The sequence below is a fragment of the Macaca mulatta genome, chromosome 3, assembly GCF_049350105.2.
Source record: "Macaca mulatta isolate MMU2019108-1 chromosome 3, T2T-MMU8v2.0, whole genome shotgun sequence".
NCBI classification, from domain to species: Eukaryota; Metazoa; Chordata; class Mammalia; order Primates; family Cercopithecidae; genus Macaca; species Macaca mulatta.
In genome coordinates, this window is record NC_133408.1 from 59,452,965 (window position 1) to 59,466,038 (window position 13,074).

Sequence of the window (13,074 nt, forward strand, 5' to 3'; positions counted from 1 at the left end):
TATATTTGCGGTGAGAATTCTGCATGGCATACAAGAACCCAAGATGAAGAGAATGTATAGAACGCTATGGTAAACAGAAAAAAAATATTTTTTTCAGAACCCCTTGACTATCATAAAAATAACAAAATATAGTTGAAACAAACTCAATAGGGATCAACAGCACAAGTAGAGAAGTAAAAATTTGCAAGTTCTGAACACAAGGCATTCCAAAAGGCAGAGTGGACACGACGCTTGATCTGAGACATGCTCACCCGAGAAAAACTGATTTTTTTTCTCTTCCTCTTCTTTCTCTGAAATGTATTTTCAGATACGATGCTCTGGACATATCAAACCTGCATCTTGAGAATATGCCTTTAAAGCACAACCTACTCACCTGCTACCACCACACACACCCACGGGCAGAAAGACAGAGACTTGCAGAAAACTTTCACCCACTTTTGTTGTTTATAACTGAAAAGATTTAACAGCAATGAGAGAACAACGAGCTTCTCCATAACTATTAAAATATAAGTTTCTTTTTCCCTGCCCTCCCCTATCAGACACCAGCAATTTTCTTTACAGTAACGGGAGCATGAACCGCACTGACCTCTTCCTGCCAAACTGCAGTGCAGTTTTCTTTGCGGTGCAGCCTTTCTTTGATGCAAAGGTTGAACTAAACTCTCCTGAATGTATCTTGAACCCCTCAAGTTTATAAATCAGTTGGTAATCTCGGCCCTGTTTATGCAATGTGATTCTGCAGGATCCGAAAGGGTCCAGGAATGGGCTTTTCCAACAAATCCCCAGTAAATGCTGATTGCGCTTTCCCAGACACATTATCAGCATTAGCAAGAGAAAGCAGGCACAGCAAAGAGTCCCTTACACACACCACGTTTGTCCCAATACAAATACTTCTGGTACAAATAAAGACAACCAATTTCCACCCTGAAATACTATATTTTTGTTGGCTTTTTAAAGTTTACAGGGACAACAGAAGACAGTAATGTCTGAGTAAATCTGTACTTGGGAAACCTGTACGCATGTACTAATACAATGTTTATTAAGTAGGTACTATGTGCTCAGGAGCATGTCACAGAACACTGTGCTGGGAATAACATATTTTGTGATTTAATTTTCATAGCACCCTGGGAGTTGGTACTAAGCGTTGAATAATTGTTAGCATTTACATTAAGAGCAGAGGATTTTTATTTCTTCTTATGTTTCTCTATCATTAATTTTAAACAGAAAATGTACAGGCTGGGCACAGTGGCTCATGCCTGTAATCCTAGCACTTTGGGAGGCTGAGGCGGGCGGATCACAAGGTCAGGAGATCGAGACCACGGTGAAACCCCGTCTCTACTAAAAATACAAAAAATTAGCCGGGCGTGGTGGTGGGCGCCTGCAGTCCCAGCTACTTAGGAGGCTGAGGCAGGAGCGTGAACCCGGGAGGCGGAGCTTGCAGGGAGCCGAGATCATGCCGCTGCACTCCAGCCTGGGTGACAGAGCAAGACTCCGTCTCAAAAAAAAAAAGAAAATGTACAGAATAATAATTCAATACAAAAAACATACAAAATGATGCAATTACATAAAGATGAATAATCAGCTTCCAAATGGCTATTTTGTAAATAATGAAGGCAGAAATAAAATTTTTGAAACTAATTAGAGCCAAAATACAACATACCAGAATCTCAGAGTTAGAGCTATGTGTTAAGATGTGTTAAGAAAAAAATGTATATAATGTGCTATATAATGTGTTATATATATAAATGTATGTATGTTATATAATGTGTTAAGAAAAAATGTATATAACTGAACATCCACATCAAAAAGTTAGAAAGATCTCAATTTAAAAATCTGATGTTAATTTCAAAAGTAAGAGCAAACCAACTTCAAAGCTCGCAAAAGTCAAGAAATAACCAAAATCAGAGCTGAAATGAAGAAGGTTGAGACAAAACAACTATAAAAATTTCAATGGGCCATGCACTGTGGCTCACTCCTGTAATCCCAGCACTTTGGATGGCAAAGGCGGGCAGATTATGAGGTCAGGTGTTTGAGACCAGCCTGGTCAACATGGTGAAACCCCGTCTCTACTAAAAATACAAAAATTAGCTGGGCGTGGTGGTACATGCCTGTAATTCCAGCTACTTGGGAGGCTGAGGCAGGAGAATCGCTTGAAAATGCAAAGCGGAGGTTGCAGTGAGCCAAGATCGTGCCACTGCACTCCAGCCTGGGCAGAAGAGCAAAACTCTGTCTCAAAAAAAAAAAAAAAAAAAAAAGTTCAACGAAACCAGAAGTTGATTCTATGTAAAACCAAGAAGACAGATAAAACACTAGACTAATGGAGAAAAAAGAAATAATTCAAATAAAAACAATTGGACTAAAGAGTCAAAAAAAAAAAAAAACGACAGATGCTTATGAGGTTATGGAGAAACTGAATGCTTATACGCTGTTGACGGGAGTATAAATTTGTTTAACCATTGAGAAAAGCAGCTTGGCATTTTTTCAAAAACCTGAAAACAGAATTACCACTCCCAATCCCACAATTGGGAATATACCCAATGAATGTAAGTTATTCTACCATGAAGACGCATGCACGCATATGTTAATTGCAGCACGATTCACAATAGTAAAATCAAGAAATAAACCTGTATGTCTTCAACGGTAGACTGGATAAAGAAAATGTGCTATGTAAACACCATGAAACATGATGCAGCTACAAGAAAGAACATCATCATGTCCTTTGCAGCAATGTCGATGGAGCTGCAGACTGTTATTTTAGAAAACTAGTGCAGGAACAGAAAATCAAAAACTGTATGTTGTCACTTTTAAGTGGGAGGGAAATAATGAGAATACGTGGACACAAATAAGAGAACAACAGACACTGAGGTTCAGTTCAGGGTGGAGGGTTGGAGGATGAAGAAAATCAGAAAACAAATCTGTTGGGTACTATGCCTAGTACCTGAGTGATAAAATAATCTCTACACAAAAACTTCATGATACGATTTTACCTATATAACAAACCTGCATGTATCCTTGAACCTAAAATAAAAGGTAAAACAAAAATTCAGCTGGGTGTGTGGTGGCTCACAGTCGTAACCCCAGCCCGTTGGGAGGCTGAGGCAGGCAGATCACCTGAGACCAAAAGTTGGAGACCAACCTGGCCAACATGGTGAAATCCCATCTCTACCAAAAATACACAAATTAGCTGGGCGTGATGGCACGCACCTGTAATCCCAGGTACTCAGGAGGCTGAAGCAGGACAATCACTTGAACCTGGGAGGCGGAGGTTGTAATGAGGTGAGATCGCACCACTGAACTCCAGCTTGGAGGACAGAGCGAGACTCCCTCTCAAACAAACAAACAAACAAAAATTACTATCTTGAAGAAAATATTCAGGCGTAGGCAACCACAGACTGCCAATTAATCTCTGATGACATAACCAAGAAATGTTCACCGGGATCTTACAAATAAGGAAACTACATAACTCTACCAAACCAATTATTAAATCTGGTTTGCTTCATCATGCAACTTAGACTTTTCTTCAAGTCTCTCCCATGGATCACAACCCACAAACCATAGCTGGGCGCTATTCTTGAATCACCCTTTGATCAGATTCTCATTTTTACAGTGACTCTCATACATTTTTAAAAGGAAAAATGAGGAACTAGGGAACCCAGGACCACAGCTCTTTCCACTCATGAATCCTGTACCCTGAGTCAGGATTCTCCCCCAATGACTTTCTCATCCCCGCACAATATGGGTGAGATGAGGCGCTGGGAGTGCAGAGCAAACCAGGGAGGCCTACAGTCCAGGGCAAAGCCACGGCAGAGGAAAAAGACTCAACTCCCAGAGTCCCAGCCGCTGGCCCAGGCACCATCTTGCGGCTCAAGGGGACTGAGAGCCGAGCTGGGCCAAAGAGGATTTGGGTCCTCAGACTCTGGAGCTGACTGCGGGAAAGTTTGGGTCCTGCCACAGCCACTTTCAGCCGGTTCCAACCAGCCTCCACCCCTCTCTCACGATGACAGACCCAGCACTCACCATTTCTCGGCTTCCAGGGGGTCCTGGTCTTTCAGTCACAAATTTGCGGATACCTGCATGACACAAGGACACATAGATTTGACCTGTAGGAGCAGAGGACGCAGAGCAGTGAAGAGAAGAACTGCAGCTCTGGACGCAGAGAAACACAAAGGACCCGCAAACTTAACGGAAGCAGCCTGTTCTCTCCAGCTGCATCCCTGATTGGATAGTTTCTAGTCTGCGGCTCCTGATTGGATAAGGTTTCAGGCCCCACCCTTCATGCCCCAATGAGGTAATACGTGATCAGACACTGGGCTGAATCGAGCAAAAGTAACAGCCTAGGCTGCAGCCTTTACAGGCAGGGCTTATTCCTTCATCTGAACCAGGCCAACTTCAGAGGATATTTGCATTTAACCTTGTGTACAACGTGACATGCATTTATAAATGATATACAATATTTATTCATAAATTGAAATAATAACAAGCATTTTAAAATTTAGGATTTTATGACCTTTCTTGCTGTGGATCCTTTGCAGTGATATGGTGTGACTCTGTGGCTCCACCCAAATCTCATCTCAAATTGTAATTCCCGTCCATGCGCGGTGGCTCACACCTGTAATCCCAGCACTTTGGGAGGCCGAGCAGGCAGGTCACTAGTTCAGGAGTTCGAGACAGGCCCGGCAAATATGGTAAAACCCCGTCTGTACTAAAAATACAAAAATTATCCAGGCGTGGCCCCACGCGCCTGTAGTCCCAGCTACTTGGGAGGCTGAGGCAGGAGAATTGCTTGAACCTGGGAGAAAGAGGTTGCAGTGAGCCAAGATGGTGCTATTGCACTCTAGCCTGGGAGGCAGAGCAAGACTCCATTTCAAAACAGAAAGAAAGAAAGAAACAAAAAAGAAGTCCCTGAAACAAACAAAAACAACAAAATAATGGATCAAGTTTCCCTCTTGTTTTATGTTCTTGGGAGCTTGAACTTGTAGCCGTGTGGCAGTATTTTCTCTTGGTTTCTACTATCAGCATACAGAAATTTTGAAATTTATGTTATACTTAACTCTAAAAATGATCTTTGAGCCGTTAAAAACCTTTGCAAGCTCAAAATTGGCTGCTGTAGGCTTCTTCTGGGAGACTCCATTGGAGACTGCTCAGTGCTGTAGCTCAGTAGTTGGGCTTTGCTGTCTCACAGTGGCAACCGGAGTTCAGAGTTCAATTTCTGGCTTAGGAAATGAGTCCTTTCTGATTTCATATCTGTGTGAACATTTGTTGATTCTCCTCCCCTCCATGAACCATTTTGGATTTTCCTTTCTCTGAGCTACCTTTGAAGATTCTAGATTTTGTAAAACTGCTTGGCACCTTTTTGAAAATACCTTGTACACTCGTGGTTAGGTTCATAACCTTAGTTAAAGCTTATTGGTTTCAGGAGGCGGAGGTTGCAGTGAGCCGAGTTTGGCCACTGCCCTCCAGCCTGGGTGACAGAGGGAGACTCCATCTCAAAACAAAACAAAACACAAAACAAAACAAAGCAAAAGTTTATTGGTTTGAACTGGGAGGTTATGTTAATGAAGTTCAAAAGTCAGAAATGTTGGCAATTTGGCATGGCTAAAGTCAAGCAATGTGAGAATTAAATAAATGTTTTTAAAAAGGACATCATGGTTAAAAGCTGGCTTAATTATTATTATTTTATTTACTTATTTATTTTGAGACGGAGTCTTGCTCTGTCACTCAGGCTGGAATGCAGTGGTGCAATCTTGGCTCACTGCAACTTCCACCTCCCGGGATCAATCAATTCTCCTGCCTCAGCCTCCTGAGTAGTAGGGATTACAGACACCCACCACCACATGTGGCTAATTTTTGTATGTTTAGTAGAGACGGGGTTTCACCATGTTGGCCAGGCTGGTCTTGAATTCCTGACCTCAATTGATCCGCCTGCCTCAGCCTCCCAAAGTGCTGGGATTACAGGCATGAGCCACCACACCTGGCCCAAAAGTTGGCTTAATTAATTGCAGATATTCAAGCTCCAACAGCTGGAAGTCCTTGGAAAAAACAGAGGAGGTGCCACAATAGGCTTTTTGGGAAAAACGTCTGTTTTCCTCATGAAACCCCAGGAATTGGAAGTAGATAGATCCCTCTCAGAGTCTAAGGCTCTGTTCCATTTTTGCATTGCATTATCTGATGGTTTTTACTTTCCAGGTTATCAGAAATTACTTCACATTATGAGACAATTTAGATATGTAACAAGTAGGTAGGAAATATATATTTAGGGATGGTTAATGGCAGCTACAGGGGAAACTCAGCTTTTTGCACATTTGAATCAGAGAAATGTGCTCTTGGCCGCCTAGAAGGCATGGAAATGTCCCCTCCCCACAATGAGAAGTAAGATGCCAATGGGAGATGGGCCGATTCTCTCTTTTTGGGATCCAGGTTCTGGTATAAAAATAGCAGACTTAATTTGCGGGGGGCGGGGGTGGAAATCTGTTTTGCCTTCCAGCTGTGCCTACTTATTAGGCTGTAGAAACTGCTTGGTTTTTGCTTTCCTGGCCCTGTTTCTACTAGGGATCCATCTTGAAGCCAGGGTGGTAATCCAATTAAGAAACTGATGAATGAAAAATCTTACAGGTACTTGATCTTCTTCCATCTGTGTATTTCTATGTGTTGTGTGTGTAATATGAAGGAGCTTTGATTAATTGGTTTAAAAATAATAAGAGCTCAAATCAAATATTTTATCAGAAAAATAGAAACCATGGTGTACTGTAGTTTACATCGCTTTAGTAATCATTGGGAAATAAAAACAGTTTTACATGCTAGGTATGTAAAAAAAGTAAAATGTGTTTTTGGTAAAAGATTACAAGAAGTCATGGGAATGTGGATTACTTTTGGCCTAAATTAAAGGATTAAAGGATTGTTTTAAGTTAGATAAAATGGAGCTGAAGGATTAACCAAGTTGTGAAAGGTTTGTAAAAATTTACATCTTGTAAAAGAAATTCTGTGTGTTAACATATTGGCTAAAGTTAAAGGCGTATTCAGTTTTTTTATAAATTGAACACTGGAATAAAAGTACAACTGGTTTTCCTTAGAGCACTAATCTGCTCTTTTACAAAATTTGTAAAGTGTTATAAAAGGGTTATAGGAATCTTACCTTATGGTCAAACTGATTAAGACTAGATAGATTTGTCTATAAGGTTTTATTAAGAATTAGGTTTGACATCAATAGTGCACTAATGCAACGGTGAGATTTAGCTTTCTTTCATGAACAAGATTTTCATGTAATATTTTAAAAATGAAAGATTTTGTCTGCCCTTTTGAATAAACTGGAGCAAAAGGAAAGGAAAAAAAGATTGTTTGGAAAGTGAAGTCTTCCCTCTATTCATGAGTAAGGGTTTTTGCCTTTTTAAAATTTTTGAGTTATCATTTTGGTTAATGAGTGACTTATGATAACCTGGGATTTGATATTTGACAAACCTTTAAAAAATCAAATTATAAATTATGTGTTTTTCTTACCTAAACATCTTTTAGATATTAGGTCCTCTAAAGTACAAAAATGACATTTGGCTTATTTGGTATAAAAATCATACAGGAAGAAATGTCAGAAAGCATTGTCAGGCTGGGTGCAATGACTCACACCTGAAATCCCAGCACTTTGGGAGGTCAAGGAGGGTGGATCACCTGAGATCAGGAGTTAGAGACCAGCCTAGACAACATGGTGAAACCCTGTCTCTACTAAAAATACAAAAAAATTAGCCAGATGTGGTGGCATGCACCTGTAATCTCAGCTACTCAGGGGGCTGAGGCAGGAGAATAACTTGAAGTCAGGAAGCGGAGGTTGCAGTGAGCAGAGATTGCAGCATTGTACTCCAGTCTGGGCAAAAAGAGGGATACTCTATCTCAAAAAAAAAAAAAAAAAAAAAAAAGGAAAGAAGGAAAGCATTGTCAAATATGAAATGGTGTTTGATTTTTCTTGGGCTGTATTTGTATAAATATGTTATTGGTATGTGATTCAAAACAATGGAAAACTCGTATAATTCCAGTATGACTTAGTGTATTAATAGTAATAATTGTTATGTAAAATCATTGTATGCAACAGAAGTAACCAAAATCTGTCAATTGTAGCTTTAATAGTGGCTGTCCTAAGACTTCTTTGTCATCCACAGACAATTGTTGTCTTGTTTTAATCCTCTTTGAAAGGTGATTTACAATCATGTTTAGGACATTGATAGGTGCTCTTAAATGCAGGTTTCTGATACCTTTGGAAATTTTGGCAATAGAATAAAGAAAAAACTTTCAGGACTCTCATGGAGAGTTGAAATGTTCATGAATATCAAGCAGAAAGGGAGATAACTGCATGGAGTGAACTAATATAAGACTAAAGTAATTTTTTGACTTTGCCTGAAATATTACTGATTCTTTGTTTTGTTTTTCAGAGTCCTGAAAACTTTTATTTTGAGCTATTTACAGCTTTTAGCAATCGAATAAAATATATTTCTGTAAACAAAATTTGGAGCACATTTGTTGCTGTCTGTTTTCTCCAGAATTTGGAAACTATTTGTGAGCATTCTTAACTTATGGCAATATAATTTGCATAAGTGCAAAAGAATGTTTTCTTCTGCAACAGGACACTGTTGGGGAAATTAGTTATTTTGCCAAGGCTTTGACTGGAATGACATGCTTTCCTTTAAGGAATCAAGCTTGACTTACAGAGCCAATAAAAGCCCACTGGGAAAACTGGCTTTATGCCTTGTCTACACAGTCCCTATACAGGGTTCCTAATCTGTGGTAAGTAAATAATGTTACTTTTTCACAGGCTCATGAGCCTGAGTTTTCCCGTGATATCAAAAGAGAAATGTATGCAACTCATATTTCAGGGTATAGACTCATGACTGGCTCAGCTTTAAAAATTCTTATCTGAGATTCATTTTATGGAACAAAATTTCATCAATTCCAATTTTTAAAACCTATGTAAAAATAATTATTCTTGCTGCACTTCATCCAAATAATCAGGCCAAGTATAATAAAGCAACTTGGTCATACCATGATTTGTCTTTAGTAAAATGGCAGACTGGGGAGAGTAAAACTTACACTTTAAGAACTATGGTACATCTGTTACTAAATTCTAGATTTATCTGTTGTTGTTGAAATTTTTTTGAAGAAGTTGAATCTTTGAGTAAGCCAATAACAAGTTCTAAAACTGAGGCAATAATAAATAGCTTACTAACCAAAAAAACCCAGGACCAGATGTTTTCACCGCCACATTCTACCAGAGGTACGAAGAGTAACTGGTACCATTTCTTCTGAAACTATTCTAAACAATTGACAAAGAGGGACTCCTCCCTAACTCATTTAGTGAGGCCAGCATCATCCTGATACCAAAACCTGACCCTGGTGGCAGTGCAGCATGAGATGGGGTGGGGATGGGGTTTATCCACGGGCCAGGGGTTACAGGATTCCCTGGGCAGCACACTGCCTGGCTCCATTCTCTTCATCTTAGATGTATTGGGAGGGTTTGATACACAGAGAAAGAGGAGACCCATCTCAATACAGGGTATGAATAGGGGATGAAATCAAGGACCAATCTTTGGAGGAGGGCTGCTTGTATCTATCTAACCCTGAGAACAGATTGGAGCAGCATGGGATTGGAGGAGAGGAGGGAGCGTCTCAGGGGAAAGGCCCCAGGAGGTTGGACCCCTACTCCCTCCCTTCCCCACAAGACCCCTTCAGCATCTTCCACCCAGGCCCTGTCAGTATCCTGTCCTTCCCTCTGTGTCTAGAAAATCAAAGTTCTCCAGGAGATGTAGCCACTATAGGTGGCTGAAAAAAATGACTATTTTCAGTCCAAGGAGCAATTTTGGGTCTGCTTTCAGGCAATGAAGTGGTTAAGTGAGAATGAGAGAAGAGGATCCAGTAAATTAGCATAGGGGAGGAGAAGACTCTTTTTTTGTGGCCAGCTGCAGAGAGCCTGTGGCCATAGCTCCCTGGCCAGTGTCAGGTCCTGTTGCATAGTAACCACTGGGGCACAAATATTCCAGCTGGGCAGGTACTGGGAGTGAGACCTGAGGTGTGACTCCCAGTAGCCTCACAGCTGCCTTAATGTCCTGCAGCTACAACCATTTCTGCCAGCTGCTGCCCCCATCCCAGCAGGCCAGCAGCTCATTCAGCACCTGTAGTATCTGAGGCTCCACCAGAATGGGATTCAGGACATCAGCCCTGTACCATCCTTGACCTAGAGAGTGAGCCCCAGGGGATACCTAAGTTGCAGGTATCAACTTAGCTCCGTGGTGTCTCTGTTACCAAACACCAAGTGCTCCTGCTGGTTGGGATCAGATCCTAGGACCTCTGCAGGTGAGGTGGGTGACATGAGGCAGGCACCCCAATATTTGATGCTCTGGGGCTTAACATCTGCACAATAGGTGCATGGCACCCCCACTTTACAGACACCCCGGTGAAGGTCAAAGCAGCTCCGAGAGGGGAAGAATCTGACCCAGAGCCCAGAGTCCCACCAGACAATTCTCAAACCAGGGTCTAAAACCTCTTCCTCAAAATGGCTAGGGGTCAATATTTGCAGCTTTGCCAACCCATGTCGATTGCAATGACTCAAATCTGCAGCTGCAGCATGACAGCAGCCTCCCGCAGACAACCTGTGAATGAAGGCACGAGGCTGCAATCTCACAGAACTTTCCTTACAGGCACTGGAAACTCCAATTTCAAAACATCAAGTATGAGTCTTCTTTTGGTTCGTTCGACCATTTGGAAATGTAAAATTCATTCTTGGCTCATGGGAGACAGAAGAGCAGGTGGGGACAGGCTGCACTTTGATGACCTCTGGCAGAAATGAAGCTCAGAGGAGGAGATGACAGGAGGGGGTGAGCCCAACCCCCTCACAGCTGAGATTTACCCCAGGAGGGGTCCCTGTTGGCACCACCCTACTTATCCCTCATCTTGGCTTCAAGAGCAGTTCAAGTGAAGAGCAGGGGAATAGAAAAGACCTCAGCAACAAAAAGGAAGGAGACTCAGGGTCGGGCAGCCATGTGGATGGGTGGCTCTCAACAGTGCATGCTACAGCAGCCATTGTTTTTTATTTTTTATTTATTTTTTACTTTTTGAGATAGATTCTTGCTCTGTCGCCCAGGCTGGAGTGCAGTGGTGTGATCTCGGCTCATTGTAATCTCCACCTGCCGAGCTCAAGCAATTAACCTGCTTCAGCCTCTTGAGTAGCTGGGATTACAGGGGTGCGCCAAAACACCTGGCTAATTTTGTAATTTTAGTAGACACAGGGTTTCACTGTATTGGCCAGACTGGTCTCAAACTCCTGACATTGTCCTCCACCTGTTTGGCCTCCCAAAATGCTGGGTTTACAGGCATGAGTCACTGCACCCGGCCTAATTTTTATATTTTTAGTAGAGATAAGGTTTCGTCATGTTGGCCAGGCTGGTCTCGAACTCCTGACCTCAGGTGATCACTCGCCCTGGCCTCCCAAGTGCTAGGATTACAGGTGTGAGCCACTGTACCCGGCCAACAGCAGTCATTTACACCAAGTTGAGTAAGGCATGACCAGCCCCAGGAGGGCCATGGTGGGGGCTCTGTGGGGTAGAGGACATTCTGTATTCTGCACTTATATGGAAGCTCCACATAGCAGTCATTACAGGAAACACACCGGAGAAAAAGGCAATATACAAGTAGGACACCAGGACTGGCCAGTTGGGTCTCACTGGTCAGTGGGGTAAAGAGGTCCAGGTGGGCCCACAGGGTGTGGCTGCTGGTTGACTTCTGTCTGCAGGAAGCCTGGGACCCCTGTCTAACAGAGGAGGACCCAGGCTTGGGCGAGGAAGCCATCAGAGTCACCAGGTGAGTGGGTCAGAGCTCGAAACAGAGCAGGCAGGGAGCCCTGGCCTCTCCCTGTGAGGGCTGAGAAGCTGGGGTGGGAACACAACCCATGGGCAGATGCACACAGGTGATCTCTGGGCCCCTCCCCCTGACCAGTGACTGCCCAGTTGCTAAGGAGCCACTGAGGCCTGAGACCCAGGGACACACCACCTGATCATCACCCCCAGGCCTTTCTGCCAAGACCCGACAATGCCCAGTGCAGGCAGGTGTTCTGGGATTGGGGTCTGGGGCAGGGGTGCATGTTCCTATCTGGCAGGTGCTCTGACCTAGACCTGCCTGAGCTGACTGCACCATCGCTTGTTTTTCTGCCTGTGTATGGCCTAGATTCAAAGGTCTAGCTGTCCATTCTGGCCACACCATTCTCTGACTTCTCTACCAGGCCCTATTGTGCCTGACCTACCTAAGCCAGCCCCACCTGCCCAGTGATCACCAGAATCCTGCCAGCCAGAAGGACCCACTTTTGACCCCTGAAATATCCACAGGAGCCTTTATTTATTTATTTATTTATTTATTTATTTATTTATTGAGATGGAGTCTCACTCTGTCGCCCGGGCTGGAGTGCAGCGGTGTGATCTCAGAGGAGCCTGTCTTTAGGAGGGGCCACAGCTCAGGGCCAGCTTTCTGGAAGCCCCAGAGTCAGGGGTACTCCTGTTCTGAGTTCCAGCCTCCCAGTTCTGGCTGTCATGTCTTTTGGGAATCACTCAGCACTGGGAGCTGAGGCTCCCACATGGCAGAGAACATGCTGGTCATGACAGCCTCAGCCCAAGACCCTGGGCCAAGAGCAACAGCCAGTTGGTTCTAGTGTCTGGATAGTGACAATAGGTGAAGCCATCTGCAGAAATACTGCTTCAATCTGGTGCAGTGACAGACTAGGGAGGCCATAGAGCAGCTCCCAGGTCAGCCCTGCCCAGTGTCTCCATCATTGTGGCATGGCAAAAGAACCTGTGCTCAGCCAAAAGCTGAGACCTGACCTGCCCATCCTGCCCACGAGGGACTCTGAGTTCAGGCAGAGGCCGGCAGCAGGGTTGTCAACTTCTGTGATGCTATCCCAGGGCTCACAAGAGCCTGAGGAGACTCAAAAGGAGCCGAGCTGGGGGCATCAGGGAGGAGCCTGCTGAGTGAAGGGCAATGTGGGCCAGGGCATGAGTCAGCACTAAGAGCACATGGCCTGGTTCCCACTGGGGAGGAGGCAGCAGGGGAGAGTCC